Genomic DNA, 16,154 nt, shown 5'->3' on the forward strand with positions numbered 1-16,154 from the left:
TTTGCTTTAACCCATCAGAAGGGCCTAATTGTATGTCTCCAGAAGCTGCAGATAAGCAATTTCAATAAGGGGGGAAAAAATTTAGCTGTGAACCTATTTGTCCACGTCAGAATCCTCTACAGAGTAACAATGAAACTTGTCCAGGTTCTCTCATCTGCCTCTGCTTTTTCCTGTATTTCTTGGAGCCTCCAACTTTACAACCCAATGTTGTAATGTCAAATGTCATCGCCAGCAGCCACATAACTGGCCTAACTGAGTCCCTGCTCTGTCTGGGTCTAAGGTGATACTTGTGTCGGAGAGCTGCGTAAGTGCTTCTGGGCTTACAGGCAAACTGGCTAACTGAGTCCCCGCTCTGTGTCTAAGCCTGAGGTAACTCTCTTAGCAATCCTTAGACAGAGCAGAAGGACCTTCCCTGACAAACAGAGGGATGTTTTAAAAGTTGTGTAAGTAAAAGGTTACCTGAGTCTGCAAGTCAATAAAGTTGGATGCTTGTGGTCCCTCTCTACCCATCCTGCAACTGCCTGGCCTAACGCTAACTGGATGATAGATGTTTGTTTATGGCTTATATAAAACGTTAAGTCAAGTATTAGAGTGTTAAGTTATAGTAATAGTATTATTATTGTATATGTTCTAGTAGTCTAAGTATTTTCTGTACTATATATCTTCTAATAGTTGTTTCCTGTTAAATGTTTATTTCTGTATATTGAGTATATTGTTATATGGTTACATGCCATGCTTGATTTCTATCTCTTTGTACTTGATGTAACCATTCAGTTCTAAATAAACTTGGTATCTGTTTTCGAAGAACACATGAGCTGTGATACTATCTTGATCAGAGGGCTGTATCCATGTCCTTCCAAGGGAAGATTGTCTCCTTGGAAATTCCAATAGAGTGAACTACCATACCAATAGTTTTTAGGGGTAACCCTGTACTCTAAAGTTCTCTCAATAATATCAAATTGGCTTCCCTAAATTCTTCTGGTAACAGAATGATAAGGTGCAAGACCCCAAAACAGAGAGATGCAACTCACCTCACCTTACTCGACGCTGTCTGCCCACAGATTGACCTGTGTTCCCAGTCCCACATTGCATACTTCCCTACAAAGCCCCCTAGCCTGCAGGCAGGACCAGGAACCTCCCTACTCTTAAAGTGATCGCTTGCAGTGCCAACACAGTCCTCAATATGCCACACCCAGGATTGCCTTCAACCAGTGAAAGATCTGCCTCTACCCTGCCTCAAAGTAGGACATCAGTACCATGATTTCTGTTTGGCCTCCACACCTAGTGAGCAAGTAAAAGGCTATATGGGGGTGAGGAAAGTCCTGGTCAACGGATATATAGGAAAGTGAAGGCTCACCCAGAACTGAAGGTGTGTGAAGCACCATGCTACACACAAGTGATGATCAGGCCTGAATTTTTTTATTGTTCTTCTATACAGACTTGCTTATATTCAGTCAGCCCTAGAGAACTCCAACACAAGAACAGTGTATACACCAACCATCTGTGGGGAGGCTTTGGGGTTGCAATATTTACTTTTATAGAAAATGGGATGAAGACTATACGTAGTTATTTGAGGGATATTTTTATTTGAGAGCATGTCTGATCATTGTTATGGTCATTGGTCATTCATTTATCTGTTCCTCTTTACCCAATTCCTTCTCTCTTTAAAGTTAACCCTGTCCTTTCTCCTGACGAAGTGTAGGTTCCTTTTGAAACGCGTTTGGTCCTTGGTTGTTTTAAATTTGTAACTAGTTTTATCATGCAGTAAGAAACACACTTCTCTCATTACAACATTTTTAGAACCATGCTGGATTCCTGTAGAGGAGGAGACTGATGGTAGACCAAAAAAACTCGTGGCTTATCAAAAGCTTATTAAAATAAGCTCCGACCCTTTTTTTTTCATATGATTTGCCAACAATAACAGTGGCAAGCAGAACAAGAGCAAAGCTATCACTGAAATTTAGATTGAGCCAAATCCTTCAGCGGTGTAAATCAATATAATTCCATTTGAGCTATGTCTACTTTATTCCCGAAAAGGCCCTATGCAAGTGACAAATGTAAAGCTCCCCACACTTTCTTTACCACTGTCTACTGTCTAATAGGAAGCCCTCGTGCTATCTAGAGGCTATCGGCATTGAATATTACCACAAAAGCCTCGAGCAATTGCTGATAAGAAAGTTGCATAATGAAGAACCTCAGTTTGTTACTCAGGGGGAAGTTCAAAAAATCTGAAGACCTTTCAGGGCAAGGAAGTAGCCTCCAAGCATCCATCGGGTGTGGGTCACGCAGACGAGAGAGCTAATAATAAACAGAAAAAAAAAAAAAACTAGCTAGCTAGAGATAGGCAGCACTGGAATTTTGGCAGCAGCTTTAACAGCAGCAAAGAAATGTGTTTTTTAAAATATGTTCTTTCTTTATTTCTCTTTCCCTGTTTGAATTAATGGGAAAGTTGTGAAGCAGGTTTCTTTCTCCCCAGAAGATAATGAGGAGTTAAATGGTTTGCGCCAAGATGTTTAAAAAAAAAAATCCTTATTTAATTTTACAAAAAATATGCAACCTATTGATATAGATGTAAGCCCACTGGGGCAGGAACTGTCTTTTTGTTCTGTGTTTGTACAGTACTTAGCACAATGAGGTCCTGGTCTGTGACTATGGCCCCTAGATGCTATGGTAATATAAATAATATATATTTGAAAATAAGACATCTTACCTCCTAGCACTGGAAGAAAAGCCCCATTCTCCACCTGACCTCTACAGTGGATGACCAGCACAGAGCAGGTTCAGCTGGCGCTTTGGATGCTAACATATACAAAGCAAGAAGTTTTCAATCCGGTGCTGCATGCACCTTTTTTGGTAACTTGTCACATTGTGAGTTTACTGCAGCAGAGTTCTGAAGTTTCTGGATTCGGGTTAATCTTGTTTAAAGGTCACTTTCAGTGTGGTGGGTTTTTCTGAGCTGAATAGTGAAAGAGACCAAAGAAGTTAATAGAAATGCAAACCAAACCCAACAACAAACCAAACGGCTGGAAGAACAAAAATGCAATTTTTTTGGCCAAATACAGCACAGCACACGGAAACGTGTACTTTATGGCATACCAGGTAGCAGTTATATTTAAAGGATCAGAACTTCCGCTGGTGAAAATCAGCATAGCTCTATTGCCCTTCTACTGTTGCCCTCATTAAAGTCATTGAGAAAACTCATGATTTTAATGCCTGCAGGATCAGGCCCGAGTGCTAATGTTGCTGAAATTAGATATTTTGATAGAAAAATTAAGTGTACTTGTAACTTTTTTTTTGTTTTAATTCATGAAAGGCCAGAACTGCCTCTCTCAATATTGGATCAAAACACCACAAAAAACCATGACCAAGTCTGAGTTTTCTGCTACTCAAGACAGACTGTGGATTCTTATGTTTGGAAAGCCACCAGCACAACTAGATGCAAACAGGATCGGACTGCGGAACTGAGTCAGATGGGCTGGACTCGTGAGTTGTCCCAAGAAGTCAATGGGACCACATGGGTGAGCAAAAGTTTACTATTGTGTATTGGGCTTCCACAACAGAGCCCATAGTATATCATCTAGTTTTCTTTACTCAGGTCATAGTAGAAAATGGGTGTGTGTGGAAATCAGTGGGTAGAATTTGTAAAGCCCTCTGTGCAATTGTTTTACGAGAGAGGTGTTGGGAAAAGGCTGTATTAGAACTCACTTATGAAAGCCACAATGTTGCTGTTTAATGGCTGATTGGTTATGAGCTCTCACAGTGCCTGATTTACCTGGTATACACAGGACATTTACACCTTTAGGTCCGGCAGATCTGTCTTGTGTGTCCATCTCTTCTGTTTGTGGAAACACAAAACTGATATAAGCACCGTCTTGCAATAGTGTGAGTATGAGTTAAATGGCTTAGCTGGCTATTTATCATAATGGTGCTGGCAATATTATCATCAGTAAATCTCCTGTTCTTTAGGAGAATGATGGGAGTAATAAAGCTTTCAAGAGGAAGACAGAGTTCCAGATGTTTTTAAATATGATGCACTGCAAACACTGAAAGACTTGCTTGAGTGCAAAAGGTTAAAAAGTTACTCAGCAAACAGAGGAACTAAAAGAACCAATTGGAAGAAGGATTGCATGAATGGGAATTGATTCCTTTAAGAAAAGTGAAAAAGGAATGGTAGGATTAAGACCTATATAAAGAACATTAAGTGGTCATCTGTTTAATACTAGAAATGGGAGGTGAAATCCTGCCATTGACTTCAGTGGGGCCAGTATTTCTCCCTGAGCCTCTGAAGCCAGACTTGGAATTCATCTATCAGTGACCGGCTTGAAACTGGGGTATGCTCCACTATTGTAATTTATAACTTTCCTAGTCATCACTCAGGGTTTGTTGCACTGGTCACTGATAGCTAATTGTCTTCACTGGGAATTAGCCCAAAACATGAGTTACGTTTCTAAACTAAATCTGGAAAGAGCATTAGCGGGAAGTATACTCACCAACATTTTCAAATTCATTTCAAGGCCCACCCTACCCTCCAGCCTCACCAATACCCAGCCCCACTGCTAACCCTCCATATTCCCCCTCCAACACCCTCCGGGCCCCTCCATCCCAAATAACAACCCACTGCCATCCCCTTGCCCACTACTAACACCCCTGTTCTGGCTCCCTGCCCCTCCCTGCCCACACACAGCCCTCCGTAGAACACACACCGAGACGAACAGTGGTGCAGTGCCCCACACACACACACACACACACACACACACACACACACACACACACACACACACACACACACACACACACACACACACACACACACACACACAGGCGTCCCATCCCAGCAGGGCTATCGTAAGCCTGGCCATAGGCAGCATTTGGGAAGCAGAGACAAGATGTTCACTCTCAGCAGGGTGTTTGCCCTAGAACAAAACCACATGGGCCCACTCTTCCCTGCTGTACTGAGTCCCGGGAGAGGCAGGGGTATAATGCCCCTGATTCCTTACCTGCTGCACCCAACATCCTGGGAAAAATGGGGCATGACCCCCTGTCCCTCCCCCACTGCACTGAGTCCCTGGATAAGTGGGCCTGTTTCCCTTTCCCTGAACCCTCCCCCATCCAGCCCCTGCTTGATGCAACCAAGGCCTGGGGAAGAACGGGGCATGACTCCTCCCTGACATACTGACCAGCCGTCGTGTCCCCCCCCCCCCACACACACACACACCCGCCTTTGCCTTGCTCTGCACAGGCTCTGCACCACTACCGCAGCCCCACACTTCAAATCTACCCCTGCCCTGCCACTGGCTGATCCGCCTGTCTTATCCCACCCCACACACATTCCCACTGGTGCAAGCAGAAGCAGAGCAGAGGGCAACTGCGTTACCCAAAACTGGGAGTTTTTTGGTTGCAAATGGGCGTCTCCCTGACATACTGGGAGACGTGGTCAGTTTAGGGGTGAGAGCAATGCAGTCTGGGTGAGATCCAGAGCTGAACTTCTGTATGTCCTTGCTCCAGTTCTTCCGTTTCTACCATCATCCCTATAAACATGTCAGCCTGCTCTCGGAAATCTTTTCTTATTTGACCTTAATCTCAGCTGCAGTGAAATTACAGTTTTCAGAAGCTGCAAATTAGAGAACAGTATAATTGCTGCTGCAGTCACTATGTCCATGCAGGTGTGATAGAAGGAGGACAGCTGAAGTAGTCAGAGATGGGAAGGAAGTTAAGACCTGACATGAAAGTCAGGCACCTTGAAGGAAGAAAGTTATAAGAGCTAGGTTTCATAGTTTGGGATAAATGCACCTCTGGCCCACTCTGTGGACTGCTTAAGGGATGTCCCCTCCCGAGGTCTCAGGCCTCTAACCATCCTCTCTCTCTGGGCAAAGACCTGTGTCCCCTGCCCTCCAGCCTGGGTATTTAGGGGGCAGCCCCCAGCAATTCACTGTGATTAGCCCAGCAGGTCTAATCGGAGCTCAGATCCTGCAGTTTTGCTTTCTCTCAGGGGCAGAGTCAGTGGCCAGAGACCAGACAGCTTTACACAGAGCACAATACTTTTGTTTTAGGACAAAAGCATTGCAGAGAAGACATGCCATAAAACAGTGACAGATTCTAGTCCTTCAAGTAGGATTTGCTCCCTTTGTTAAAGGTTCATGTGAGTTTCTGGATGAAAATGAGGGCCCACTGTCAATTCAAGCTCATAGTTTTTATACCAAATAGCCTTTGTCTCCTGGGCTGCTTGAACCTGATCTGAACCAGTTTATGGAATTCACCCCCCTGAGGAGGGACTTTGCTGGTGTTGTTTATCTGTTCCTGGGCCTGCAGTAATTACCCCTCATTGCTTATAGCTTCTGAAAGGAATTCAGTAGCCCTTTCTGACAGCCAGCATACAATCCCTGGCTTCCAGGGACACAGACGTTGGTCCAATAAAAGATATTAACTCACCCATCTTGTCTCTCACAGAGATACAGATAACAGTTATAAAGTTGATACAGTAGGCTCTAAGACACTGCATGTGTCGCACTAAGCACACTGTGTGTGTTAAATCTCCTAGCAGACTCTGAAACCATGCAAACCCCACACAATTTTGGCTTCTGTTACAAACCCGATACTCACAGTGGCTTTGCTAAAGTTCATGAAACTTCAACATTACACTAGATTTGAAAATGAGATCCCCTGCTGGTTTTGAATCCATTCTGAAACCAAACCATAGAAGCATGTTTGGATCCCGGGAATCAAATATAAACTCCTTGAAACGTGAAGGTGCTTGGATTCAAGGGAACTGCTGGCTTGATTTAAATTAGAAATCGGCCTACATCACATTAGATATTAATATCTAGGGTATTGTGAGTGAACAGTGGGAAGGGTTGGCACTTGTTAACTGTCACATGACAGATCACAATGGTAACATGTGGATAAGGGATATGGATTGTCCTGGAGGAAAGACCCAGTAAATCATAACTGTATGGTATCTGTCTTGTCCTAAACAGCTCAATCTAGTGTTTGTGGGACACTATGTGAAATGAAACGTGTAGTGCTCCATACAAGTTACCTATGAAACACATTTGTGAGAAGGAGACATTTGCTGTCTTGGCAAGGGATTGACCTGCTTGTCATCAGAGAGCTGAAGAGAGGCAAGGTGAGAATATGAATAATAACCAGCTCTTATCAAGTACCATGGGGGTAGCTGACAACCAGAGTAAGTCAGCTTCAGCCGATGGCTTTTGCATTTGAGACACTTATGCACGGTTGCTTTGTGCATAAGCATCATAGCTCCAAGCAGACAACTTGACACTGGAAAATGCTTGGGGTTGTCCATTAATAAAGGTGATCACTAACTGTAATGGGAGGGTGACCGTGAGCTAGGATGTGCTAAGGTGGCTCAGAAAAATAAATAACATCTTTTCGAATATGTTTCGTTCGGAGCTCTCAGATCACTTTTTAAAAGTAGGTATTATTATCCCAGTTTTATCAGAGGGAAACCGAGGCATAGAAAGTTGCACAGAGTTGCCTATGCTCACCCAGCAGGTCAGTGGGAAAACTGGGAAGGATGCTTGTCTCTATATTAGAGTTCATGGAAAAATGCTAACTCACATTCCCTTTTTTCTTTCAATGTCGATCACTGAACCACCTAATTCCTGTCATGGGATTAGTATCCTGGTCCTGATGGAATCACATGCAGAAAATATAAAAGTGTGTTAGCCAACTAGAAAGGTCCTTTCAAGACTTTAAAATATCCCTGACAGCTTTGGTTCCTCATTTTGTTTTTTCAAATGTCATATTCTGCTCTGTTTATATATGCATATAATATATGGCTGTAGAGAATGCTTTGCAATTAGATTGGTTCTGGAGGGCTATGTTTTCCATTACCATTTTAAAATTTATCTAATCTTGCTGTTAAAATAGCTTTGTCAAATCGTCCTCTCCTTTCAGTGAAAATGAAATCTTAACAACAACAACAAAACTCTTAATATATACCTCTCTGGCTAGAAGGTATTTATGTATTAAAATAATTTCTCTTTTCTAGCAGACCCAGTAGAAAATGTGCAATGTCTTACAGAAGGCGAGTCAATAGTTGTGAACGGCCATGGGAAAAATTGATTTGGTTCCATAAGTAAATGCAGAGTGAAGCCATTATACTGCATTTGCAAGTTCAGAAACAATGAAGTGTTTTGTTTTGTTTTAGTGTGGCAAACAAGGTCATTTGAAACAGGCTTGTCTCACATTAAATGCGTTCAGTAAGTGCTAAGGGGACGGAAGTAATATAGCAACATGAAAAAACAGGCCAGTCTCATCAAAGCACTAAGGACATTGAGTAGTTGGAGCTAGGGTTTAGTAACAGATACCAAGCTTCCATCTAACGCTTTGGTTTTCTGGCCATGGAGAAAGGGCCCAACACTGCTGCATAACTAGCACGGTCAGTAAAAAGACGGTAGATGGCTCATGGTCACGTAAGCAACGAAGGGCTCATTGAAGTCAGTGGCAGAACTCCCACTGATTCCAATGGTGCGCTAATGGTGCACATTGTTTTGTTACATGTGTACAATGCTTAGCACAACTTATTCCCAGGCACTAAGGCTACCACAGTACGTATAATAAATAGTAATAGGAGCAGCAATGTTAATGATCTTACATACTGAAATTCTAGGGGGAATTTGGGTAGATGTGATGGAATGCATCCCTGTATTCACAACCTACACCCTATTGTAATAATCTTTGCATAAGGCATGCGTTTTGAGGTCTCATTTGAAAACTCATAACCCACTGATCAATAATATCATGGCAAGATGTGTATTGCAGCTTTATGTCTAAAGTCATGCATTTCCCCTGTATAATGTTTAAAAAGACATGTTCAAACTCACATAGCAGCAACCTGCTCAAACAGACCTGTCATGAGCAAAGGAGTTTATGCTTGTCTTAATTTGCATTTATGCAGTACATGGAGTCATCAAGCAGAAAGGGGCAAGGGAAAAATCGAAGGAAGTTCACACAGGGGAAAAACCCAGCAGGGAACATCCTTCCACACAAACTCTCTCTCCTGGTTCTCAGCTGGAAGTGCTTTCAAGAGGGGGACTGAAACTATAAAAAAGAGGGGAAAACACCCCACAAGCCACCGCCTCTGTCTCCCTCCCATCACACTATTTGCACCTGAAAAGACAAAAGAAGTAGCTGTTGCACTCTGGGGGAAGGGTCCTGACCTGAAGAGTTTGGTCAGTAATGCTGTTGGAAGCATGGGATAAGGAACTTTGTTTTACATTTGATATGGTTTGTTAAATTAGGTACTTTCATCTATATTTTTCTTGTAGCCACTTCTGACTCTTATGCCTCATTGCTTGCACTCACTTAAAATCTCTCTCTCGATAGTTAATAAACTTATTTTGTTGTTTTATCTAATCCATTGTGTTTAAATAAAAGTCTCTGGGTAACTCTATTTAAAGTAACAATTCCTTAAAGGAATAACAGGCTTAATACATTCGAACTGTCCAAGAGAGGGCTGGACAGTGCAAGACAAACATTTCTGGGAGAAAATCCAGGACTGAGAGTGTGTTGGGGTGACCCTACAGTATAACCAGGGCTAATGGGAGCTCAAGTGTAACCCAAGTGTGGCTGGCAGGCTGCTGTTACACACAGACACTCGGGGTGTGACTTGCATGCTGGAAAGCTGTTTGTGAACAGCCCAGGTGGGTGCTACTTCAGCAAGGCATTGTAAGGCACTTAGGGTTGCAGGGCAGTGGTGACACAGCCCTTCACTGGGCTGGATTTCACCCCAGTATGACACAATAGGCAGACATACAATTTTCTGTAGGCCTTCTGAAAACTATGCTCCAGGATTTAACCTTCCATGTTAAGGAAGTGCTGGCTTTAGCCCAGTTATGATAGCTTAAATGGAATTTGGGTGATGCACAGGTCTTTTGATGGCCGCTCTACATGGGAGAAATTTCATTCACTGGGAGCAAAGATAACCTGGAAAATCAAAACAAAAATGTAATAAAGAAAACACTGGAGAAATCTGAGAGACCTCATTCAGTATAGTTTTAGCACCAAAAAGGAATAATAACCCACCTGATCTCTGTTGTGGTGAAAGTTGCACTAAAAGCCTAGCAGACCAAAAAGAAAGCATATTCATTAACTATCACATGTTCCATGAGGCTCGTTAGGCCTGGCCAGTCTGAATCTGGAGAATGAGGTCAAACAATTACATTGTTTCGGCTCACCAAGACCACAGTGCAAAAGTGCATTTTAGTTATGGCGGCTTTCGCTGTTATCATGTCCTACAAACTGCAATCTCTCTTCTGGAAAGCAGCCAGATATCTGCTGCACTGCTCAGCACTTAGACATGGCATCATAAAACATTTTTTAGTTCAGCTGGGGATGTTGAATGCTTCTAATGAGTGTATTTTCCCCGCAAGCTAGGAAGCAGGTTTGCATGAAGTTCTATGAAGGTTTTTTTTTTTAATCTTCCAGTGAAGCCACATGCAGTTACATCCATAAAAGACATAAACAATGTTAATGATTTAGCATATCAAATAAGAAACCTAACCAGAGGGGGGAAAATGCACATCAGACAGACAAGTAGGTGCCCAGACTTTTTTCCTCCCCCCCTTTTAGAGAAGGTTAATGCTTTCTGCTCTTTCAAGGGAAGGATTCATATGATATTTAAGGGTCAATTTTCAAAGCAGTGTGTAAAATTCACAATGCCTCATTGGAACTTGTACACACAGCTTGCAAACTGTTGCAAAAATGTATGCCTTCAAAACCAGTGTTCTTGGATTTGCATCTGACAAGAGTGAATCCAGTCACACGGGGATACAAAGCATCGAATCTAACTTCCATTGAAAAGTTAGTAGAGCTTAAGCAAGTTGCTCACGCCATCACTCAGAAAGAGAGAGAGAGAGAGAGCAGCCATTTAAAGTCCATCAGTTCCCTAACTAAAGTATACAATGGATATAATCATTTATCCTTAAGGAACATAATCCAGCTACTGCTGTGCCTAAACTCACGCAGCAGTTGGAAGACTCTTCTTCTGTAGGCCTATGAATGCATAACTGTTCCTTATGAGTCTTGTACACCTCCAACCTCTTGTGCAAGTCACTGTTGGAGACAGGCTACCAGACAAGCTGCACCATTGGTCTGATCCAGCATGGCTTTTCTGTGCTCACCTTGTGGGTTCTGTCCTCTTCACATGAATCAGAAACCATTATAAAGCAGAAAAGATAAAGTAGTGAAATTAATGGAAGAGACTGAAAAAATGGGGGGGGGGGCAGAAATTCTCTCTCTTCACACACACGATATCTGCTAAATATATAGTGCATCCACTGGTGCCAGTTTGATTTTCAGAAATCATTCTTCTTCCCTAGTATGTTGTTAAGACCCAATGTACTGTGTGGCTCATTAGTCCTAGGTAATGTTAAAAAGAGTCAGAGAGAGACGTGGGTTGAGTGGGCAGAGAGGAGGAGAATAAATCAGGCCCTGCAATACCATGTTTTAGCAATGACGGGGAAAGTTGTTTTACCAAGTTCCAAAGCCACTGGAACATTGTGGGGGTTTTCAAACCTGAGTCACCTCTGAATACTGAGTTTAACTTTCTACTTGCATGAGTATAAATAAATAGAAAATCCCAGAGAACTGAACAGGGGTGAAACCAACTGGGTTCTGTAAGAAATTACCATAAAAAACCTATGGAATTGAATAGCAAATGACATCATTTCTCTAGGTTTTTCAAACCAACTGTATAATTCTATAGCAAGGATATAAATCTCTATTCTACAGAATGGTTAAAAAACTATAGAAAGGATATATAATTTTAATTGAGGTCTGTAAGACTGTTCCAGAAGGTGAGAGGGGCCAGAGAGAAAAGTCTCAATTAAAAATGGAGTGGAAATCAGACAGAATGAACAATCAATACAGAGACACTGGAAAAAGGAGGCGACAGCAAGAAAGATTCTAATTAAAATAAATCTAGTATATCAAATCACTCACGCATGCCAGCCTAGACTTTATATGGGTAATTTTTTCCTTTTCTTTTATATATATTGATTTAGCCAATGTCAATGGACCTTTGGCTCACATCAGCAACTACAACTCACCTCCATGGGAACTGAGTGTTGAACACCTCTGAAAATCAGGCCACTTATTTAGGTGTCTAACTTTAGGCACTCAAGTTTGAAAACATTGGTCTAAATGAAAAAAAAAAAGCACACAGACAAATGCATTTATTCATTGGTGTTCAGAATATTTTTCTGTGTCTTTTTTTTTTTTTTAAATGATGTGCATTAGGAAAGGAAAGTCACAGAAATTTTCCATTTGCATGGATTCATACTTAGAAGCAAAGCTTCAGAATGGTTCATTTTTATGGACTTTGATTTGTAAGGAAACTTCATGCAAATGAAGGACTTACAATTATCATAGGCCTGCCATAAAGAAATACAGAAAAAAATTGCAAGTATCCTCAGCCCTCCAGACAGGGTATTATAAATCAATCGTTTCACTACTACTGAGTCAGACTTCATCCATCTTAAAGAAGATTTGGTATACTGGAAAATTAAGCAAGTTAGTATTAAGTATTGCCTTTAATTTCAGATTTTTTTTATTCTTTGTACTGTGTGTTTCCTTATCTATATTAGCCATTTTTTAAAAAAACAAAAAGCTTTTTGTTTCTGTGAAGTATTTTTTCCTCAACTAGTGCTTTGAATTTAGCCATCCTATTGGTAACTAATAATGACCTGAGAGAAATATTTATTTTCTGCACATACGAGGTATGTTGGGTTTTGCTCTCTGTTGTGTGTTCTGTTCCTTGCAGGGTGCTACATTCTCCTCTCAGGGCTGGTCTACTCTTAAAAATTTTGTGAGCAGAGCTATATCAATTAGGAGTTTGGAAAAAAAAATCTCACCCCTAACAGATATAGTTATACTGGCAAAATCCCTGGCGTAGATGCCCATTTTTTTTGTCCGTACAGCTTATTTCCTTTGAGGAACTAGAATAGGCTATACTGTCAAAATCACTCTTCCCGTTTAAGCTGCATCTCCATGGGGAGGGTTTGTTGGTATAACTAAATCAGTATGTACACTGGCAAACCCTTCCTAATATACTCAAGGCCTCAATGTGTAAATCCACTGATTTATGCAGGTAACTCATTAGGACTGCCAAAGCACAAAGAGATGTGTTAAGGATAAAACGGCTCCTCAAGTTGTTTTGCTTTTAAGGACACACAGACAGCAGCACGTGCAGCCTTTCAAATGTTATAATCAGGAGGTTATAAACTGTCCCAACAACACCTGTGGATGTTATCGCCTCTTTGACAACTGTCGCTATGGCAGTGGAGGCTACATATGAGCTCTCTAAGAGGCTCTTTCCAATGCTGCCCATGCAGAACTAAAGGGTGAGATTCTAAGCTGTGCTTTTGAGGGGTTCAGACAGAATTAATGGCCTAGAGGGAGGCTTTGAATAGCTTTTGCAGCCTCCTGCGCTTTCCCTGGCTGTTCCAGAGACTGGAGAGGTCTCTGACAGTAATTTAGCCTGGGGACCACATATGGCCCCAGCACACTTCCCATCCCATCCCTGCCCATACACTATGGTTTGCATAGGCAACCTTGCTTTCTTATCTCGGGTTTTCATGAAGGGCTGTGTCTCTGTCCAAAATGACCACTTCAGACTGCCAATTGCACCAGGGAAGTTCCTGTTCCTGTCCAGCTGAGGCTCATCTAATTAATCCCTGCTGTCTGTGTCCTCCTCCAGGTGCGGCCCAGGCAGTTCATTGGCCTACCTAGCCACCTTAACCCCTTCAGTCCTTATGTGGGGTAGATACCCCATCACAGGGTGCTTTGGGCAAAGGTGGAGAGTCCACATATCCTGCAAGCTGCAGACCAATGCTTCATAGCTATACCCCATGCAGCAGTGTGCAGGGGATTTTAGAAATGGGGTCGTGGTTGCTGGTGGATCCTAAAGTCTATGGGTTTTAGTAGCAGCTACAGTGTCACAAAAGCAGTGTGCGCCCTTCTGTTGGACTGGGGGCAAGGATTCTCTCCTGAGTACTTGGACTTCGAAGATGGTACTAGGAGTGAAAGAAAGTGAAAATAAAGAACTCTCTGCAGTGTTGATTCCTCCTATATAATTTAAATACATTTCTTAAAAGTCTGAGTTCAAAATAGACATGGACACATGTAACGCCACAGGAAAATGGAAAATTACCCTAACGATGACACTGCTGACTGTGAGGGAAGTCACGTAGCAAACTTCCTACATATTATAGGAATTCAGCTTGTAATGAAAGGCACAGGTGTATTGCTGTGCAGGTCCCAAAGCAACACAGTTATAGATGAGTTTCATTCAGCAGAAATAAATTCAGAACCAGCACTCGGACTAAACAACCGTGTAATTCTGGGAATGGTGGAACTTGTGATCGGTATTAATGAAAGAGTCGCAGAAACTGATTTTAAAATGGATGTGGAATCCCATATGTAGATTAGAATCCACCAGTAAGGGGGGAAAATGAGCAGAGATTAAGTCGGAGGCAGACAAAGATGAAATACTAAGTTGTTCACAGCAAGTTTAGAGAACAGACTGGTTTACATGGGATGGAAATATAACTTATACATAGCAGACTACAGTAATTAGAGTTACCATGAAATAGCACAACTCCAAGATAGCAAAATCTGTACTCTATTGGACACAATATATGGTATAATCATGGAGAAAAAGAGAAAGGAGATAAAAATCACACGAGGACTCTATTTTATCATTTCATAAATTGCAAGAATTTGTATGACATATGGATTTCAAACACACTGATCTACATTTTCAAAGTGAATAGGGATTTTAGGTGCCTCATTTTCAGATGTGAAGTTTGAGACACCTTGAGAGGGCCTGAGTTTCAGAGGAGGCACCTCCAAAGATCAGGCGCGTTTAAGGTGTCTCAAATTGGAGACCCAAAAATCATGAGTCACTTTTGAAAATTGAGGCCAAACGCATTGCCATTTACCAAGAAATCTAACAACAGACAGTTTGACTGAAGACAAACACATATCATTAAAAATCTATTGAAGACCATCCCCTACCCCCCAAAAAGAGAGAGAGAGAGAGAGAGAGAGAAAGATGGTAGTATCACACAACTCCGAAATACTCATGTCAAAAAATATCTCACAACTTCAATGCTGATGAGCAGGAACATATAAGCCAAGGTCTATCCAACAGCTGCCAAGTCATGTCAGAGAAACATAAGACCCCACTAAAAATAAGTGATAAATTCAAGCAGACAACTCGAAACTGCATAACAACATCTCTGCTGAAGTACTTTCTGTATTAAACATACAGTAGAAGTCTTTGTTCTTGTACAAAGCTCAAGTGGCAAATGGAAGCCCTATATTATGAAATGCACGACAAATACATCTTATACATGCATAATCGAAACAGCCAAGAGGAAAATACTCAAATGCAATAGATAAGACATGATTAGAAAAGAGAGAGTTAGTTTAAAATAAATAGAAGACAACAGGGACTATACTCAAGGCCTTGTGTAACCCACAGCAAGATGGACATAAATTCTGCGGCAAGGTCTCTGGATTCTGCAACACTCAGTACCAATGAAAAATCTAGTAAATCTGGGCACCTGTGAAGCTAACTGGCAGAAAGCAAGGCAGTGTGGTATAATGAATAGGACACTGGACTGGATATCAGGAGAGATGGGTGCAAGTCCTACTTTTGCCACTGCTCTGCTCTATGACCTTGGATAAGTCATTTCATTTCTGTTTCCCACTTTCATCCTTTCTCTGTCTTTTCTCTTTATGTTGTACACTCTTCAGAGCATGGAGAGTCTCTAAATATGTTCTTGTGCAGTACCTAACACAATGGGATCCCCGATCTTGGTTAGACTCTCAATGCACTCCTGTAATGTTAATAATAGTGTTGAGAAAAGGGAGAAACGTGGCCCAATTTAAATATCCGATTCTTATGTAACCTAAAAACAAATTTGCTGGGGTGGTCTCTCTCTCTTTCTCCCACCCTCTGCCCCCCAAAAGTCATCAACACTTGAATTTGCCATTTGTGAAAGAGAGGTAGCATAAGAGAATACACAGGGGGAACATGTTCTCTAAGAACATGCTTGAAAAACAGCCAGGTGGCAGCTTGGAGCAAACATCTGTGCAATGCGCATCACAACACTGATAGCACAGTG

At 41.8% G+C, this 16,154-nt stretch overlaps 1 long non-coding RNA gene across 1 annotated transcript in view; it reads right to left on the minus strand.

Annotated features, from left to right (window-relative positions):
* Positions 1–1,445: 1,445 nt before the first annotated feature.
* Positions 1,446–16,154, minus strand: part of LOC137156551 (uncharacterized) — an 84,339-nt gene continuing 69,630 nt past the window's right edge. Inside the window, exons 2-4 of the long non-coding RNA XR_010920812.1 lie at positions 2,711–2,956; positions 2,237–2,298; positions 1,446–1,815 (exon numbers count right to left, since the gene is read on the minus strand). This is a non-coding gene — a long non-coding RNA (uncharacterized lncRNA). The remainder of the gene's footprint in view (positions 1,816–2,236; positions 2,299–2,710; positions 2,957–16,154) is intronic.

The sequence above is a fragment of the Emydura macquarii genome, unplaced genomic scaffold, assembly GCF_026122565.2.
Source record: "Emydura macquarii macquarii isolate MOO-44397 ecotype Brisbane River unplaced genomic scaffold, CSIRO-AGI_Emac_v2 contig_1451, whole genome shotgun sequence".
Classification (NCBI taxonomy): domain Eukaryota; kingdom Metazoa; phylum Chordata; order Testudines; family Chelidae; genus Emydura; species Emydura macquarii.